The 5,000-nt window shown below is 43.2% G+C and overlaps 1 protein-coding gene across 1 annotated transcript in view; it reads left to right on the top strand.

Moving 5' to 3' along the window:
- The window catches only part of LOC123518699 (ras-related protein Rab-3-like), a 164,503-nt gene that overhangs the window by 4,239 nt on the left and 155,264 nt on the right, over nucleotides 1-5,000 (top strand). The window lies entirely within an intron of this gene.

Raw genomic sequence — 5,000 nt, 5'->3', positions numbered from 1 at the left:
GTACATATAGCGATGAGAAATAAACGGAGAATTTTATAACATTTTTCCCCACATTTAAATAATATAACCCCAAGCCAACAAAGGAAATAGATACTAATAAAAAAATGACAAAGAGAATAGCTTAATTTTCCCCCCTATGCAAGCAATCTGCCTCTTCTGCTGGTGACTAAAGCTCGACGAAAGACTTCTTCCTAATCTTTCGCCTCCAACTCCCCCCACCCCCGCCCCCGCCCTCCCTCCTTATCTAAAGCCTGATGAAATACCACACTGAACCATTTCAAGCCTCGTATCTCCCTCCCTTGAACTTTTTCCTTCTTTTCTGTCAGTTTTCTTTCATTTTTCACTCATATTATCGCAGGTTATTTGAGCCGTGTCACGCTTTTTATGGTGCATTTTTCCTTTCACGGCATAGTTTTACGTGGTCGTTGGTGAATTAACCGGGTATAATTCATGTGAGATGTAGGTTGTGGTAGTAGTAGTAGTAGTAGTAGTAGTAGTAGTAGGAGGAGGAGGAGGAGGAGGAGGAGGAGGAGGAGGAGGAGGAGGTAGAAGAGGAGGAGGAGGAGAAGAGGAGGAGAAAAGGAGGAGGAGGAGGAGGAGGAGGAGGAAGAGGAAGAGGAAGAGGAAGAGGAAGAGGAAGAGGAAGAAGAAGAAGAAGAAGAAGAGGAGAGGAGGAGGAGGAAAAGGAGGAAGAGGAGGAAGAGGAGGAGGAAGAGGAGGAGGAGGAAGGAAGAAGAAGAAGAGGAAGAAGAGGAGGAGGAGGTGGAAAAAAGTGAGGAGGAGGAAGAGGAGGAGGAGGTGGAAAAAGTGAGGAAGAGAAAGAAAAATAAGAGGTAAAAAAAGAGCAAGAAAAGGTGGAGAGAGAGAGAGAGAGAGAGAGAGAGAGAGAGAGAGAGAGAGAGAGAGAGAGAGAGAGAGAGAGAGAGAGAGAGAGAGAGAGAGAGAGAGAGAGAGAGAGAAAACTAACAAAACACGTAGCATCTTCATAATATAATCTTACGTTGACTGTAAGAAAAAACACAGAGCTTTATATAATGGCGAATCACCTTTGTTCACCACTAGAGTCTGGCTGAGGCGGCTGTGTGCTTCCTGCCTTTTTCTGTTACGGGGACACAATAGATTCTGCTCGGCTCTTGCTTGAGGCGACGCGGTCTTCAGTTTGTGGGTTACCGAGGTCTCTGATACGAGCTAGGCGGCGAGAGTAGAGAAGATGGGAGAGGGAATAAGTAGAGGAGAGGAAATGAAAAGCGAGAAGCGGAGAAAGGAGAGTAGACGAGAGAAGAAGGGAGGAGATAAAAGTAAAAGGAGAGGAAATGATTAGAGAGGATAGGATTCCAGAGGATATGAGAGAAAAGTGGAGGAGAAAAAGAGACAGGTAGAGAAGCGAGGAAGATGAGAGGAAAGGAGAGAAGAGGCGATGAGTGGAGGGGAGAGAAGAGGCGAAGAGTGGAGAGGAGAGAAGAGATCAGAGAGGAAAGGAAAGGAGAGAAAAGTGGAGGAGAAAAAGAGACAAGTAGAGAAGCGAGGAAGATGAGAGAGAAAAGGAGAGAAGAGGCGAAGAGTGGAGAGGAGAGAAGAGATCAGAGAGGATATAAAATGAAAAATTACATGGGCAAATTAAGGTAAAGGAAAGGAATACTGTTAATTGCAAGTACAAATGGGAAGAGAAAGTCAGTGGATAAGGAGAGTGCAAGAGTAGGTAATGGCGGCAAAGATGAAAATAGCCTCTTATAGCCATAGTGGAGAGGAATGCATACAGTAAAGAAAAGCCATGACAACGGGAGATACAAAAATAAAGAAACACCTGAAATAAAAAAGTATCCTTAATTGAAGTTAGATTTAGAAGTGAGTAAATAAGAGCAACAAGGACAAGTAAGGATAATTAGACAGGCATAAAGAAAAAAACAAACATTTGTAAGATGGAGACAAAATCGAAGATAATAATGGTCCAAAAAAAAAAAAAAAAGAAAATGATAGTCTTGTAGTTATGATTAAATCTGCAAATAAGGGAATAGGACCAGAAAAGGAGAAAAGATGGTTTCACGTGTAAAGAAAAAAATATTATGAGGAAGAGAAAGGAAGGGAATAACATAATGAAAAGAAGTAGAAAAAAAGAAACAAAAGAAAAGATCAAAATTAAAGTTGAAGAGAGCAAGGAATTAATAAACACAATAAAGGAGGTAAAACTAATTACGTGTATAAAGAAAACGAATATAAAATGAGAAAAAAAGCTGAAGAAAATAATATGAGAAAAATGATAAGGAGAAAAAGTAAGGAACGGGATAAATACACTAAAAACAAGAAATAATTACAACACAAAAATACTGAAAGATAGAAATGAAAAGAAATACAAATAAATAGAATACTAAAACGACCATATAGTGAAAGGAAGACTGACCATCAAAGGAACATAAAGAGAGCAATGCAAAAAAAGACTGATTTCATTTAAGGAAACAAAAATAAAGAAAAGACGAAATTAGAAAGAGTTGAAGATTAGATTAAGCTTTTCTTTACCATGACGTGTTTTCATGTTCATTCTGCTTAGTATTTGGTAATTCTATACAGCTTCAGAATCTTATGTGGAGGATTACATTAGTGAAGATTCTGGCCATTGATCTTCTGCCCTCCATACACTCTTCTAAATGTAAATAATATTGTCTAATTACACCCAAAACTTTTAATAAAAAAAAAAAACGTCGCAGTACTGAAGGGATGATAAGAGTTAGCGTGGGTTGAAGTGAAGGAATGATTTAAGTGAACTCAATAAATCAATCAATAATAAAGAAATAAACAAGAAAAGAAAGGCAACGAAGGAACTGACGAAAAGTGACAAGTGTAAGTAAAAAGGGAAGAAAAGGAGGTAAAGGAAGGTGAAGAAAAAACGTACGTGTGTTTCACTGTTTGATCTGCTGCAGTCTCTGACGAGACAGCCAGACGTTACCCTACGGAACGAGCTCAGATCTCATTATTTCCGATCTTCGGATAGGCCTGAGACCAGGCACACACCACACGCCGGGACAACAAGGTCACAACTCCTCGATTTACATCCCGTACCTACTCACTACTAGGTGAACAGGGGCTACACGTGAAAGGAGACACACCCAAATATCTCCACCCGGCCGGAGAATCGAACCCCGGTCCTCTGGCTTGTGAAGCCAGCGCTCTAACTACTGTGCTACCGGGTGTGTGTGTGTGTGTGTGTGTGTGTGTGTGTGTTATTCACCACGGTCGCTGTCTGGTCACCCAGCCAGCCTTTCCTTTACGGAAAGAGCTCAGAGCTCATACTGACCGATCGTCTGGTAGGACTAAGACCACATCACACACTCCACACACCGGGAAAACGGGTTATAATCCGTACCTATCTGCTGCTAGGTGAACAGGGACTACACATTAAGAGGCTCTTGCCCATTTCACTTGCCACACCCGGGACTCGAATCCGGGCCCTCTCGGTTGTGAGCCGCGTGTGCTAACCACTACACTACGCGTTGCGTGTGTGTGTAATTCACCTCACCTCACCTCGGTCGCCTGCTGGTCACCCAGCCAGTCTTCCCCATTACGGAGCGAGCTCAGAGCTCATAGACCGATCTTCGGGTAGGACTGAGACCACAACACACTCCACATACCGGGAAAGCCACAACCCCTCGAGTTACATCTCGTACCTATTTACTGCTAGGTGAACACGGACTACACATTAAGAGGCTTGCCCATTTGCCTCGCCGCCTCCGGGACTCGAACCCGGACCCTCTCGAGTGTGAGTCGAGCGTGCTAACCACTACACTGCGCGGTGTGTGTGTGTGTGTGTGTGTGTGTGTGTGTGTGTGTGTGAGAGAGAGAGAGAGAGAGAGAGAGAGAGAGAGAGAGAGAGAGAGAGAGAGAGAGAGAGAGAGAGAGAGAGAGAGAGAGAATTCATAATACACGCATGAAAGAAAATTAGTAAATAACTGAGGCCAGAGAAGCAACAACTCTTAAGATACAAAACTTTACCTAAGAAAGAAAAAAAGCTTCCCAGATAAAAAAAAAAAAAGTACATAAGCGAAAAGATCAAACTAATACTAAGACAATAAAAGAAAACAAAATAATAAACTTAAAAGTGATGGAAACAAAATTAACATCTTCCTCTCAATTACTTTTAAAATTTCTCTTTACCTGCAATAATCAATAATTTCTCCTTTATTGTCCTAATCGAAACTAAAGAAACTGTTATAGTGAGTGATGGTGAGTGACTATGATAATGTCTCAGGGTGGAGTGACTGAGGGTGAAAGTGAACGAGGGGCACCACCACCACCATCACCACCATCACGACCATCACCACCACCACCCCTACCACCACCACCACCACCACCATCACGCTCTGTCTGCCCTTCGTGATGCATCAAGGGGAAAGAGAGCAAGGGGAGGGAAATGTGCTTTTATGTGTTTGCTTGATACTTAAACGAAGGAGTAAAGGGCGAGATGGCGTGGGAGGCAGCGGTGTGTGTGTGTGTGTGTGTGTGTGTGTGTGTGTGTGTGTGTTGTTTGTTTGATCTGCTGCAGTCTCTGACGAGACAGCCAGACGTTACCCTACGGAACGAGCTCAGAGCTCATTATTTCCGATCTTCGGATAGGCCTGAGACCAGGCACACACCGCACACCGGGACAACAAGGTCACAACTCCTCGATTTATATCCCGTACCTACTCACTGCTAGGTGAACAGGGGCTACACGTGAAAGGAGACACACCCAAATATCTCCACCCGGCCGGGGAATTGAACCCCGGTCCTCTGGCTTGTGAAGCCAGCGCTCTAACCACTGAGCTACCGAGTGTGTGTGTGTGTGTGTGTGTGTGTGTGTGTGTGTGTGTGTGTGTGTGTGTCACGATTATACATTTATTTAATTTCGGGCGAGTTAATATCTCAGGGAAAGATGAACACAACTATCACATTGTGCGTCCCTTGTGAGGTCACGCTGTACATTAAGAGAAACTCACTAGGAGATTTTCGCTTACTTCAAACCTGCCTCC

Source organism: Portunus trituberculatus, chromosome 44 (assembly GCF_017591435.1).
Source record: "Portunus trituberculatus isolate SZX2019 chromosome 44, ASM1759143v1, whole genome shotgun sequence".
In the NCBI taxonomy this organism is placed as follows: domain Eukaryota; kingdom Metazoa; phylum Arthropoda; class Malacostraca; order Decapoda; family Portunidae; genus Portunus; species Portunus trituberculatus.
The sequence above is the reverse complement of the archived record's forward strand: the minus strand, read 5'-3'. Positions and strand labels throughout refer to the sequence as shown.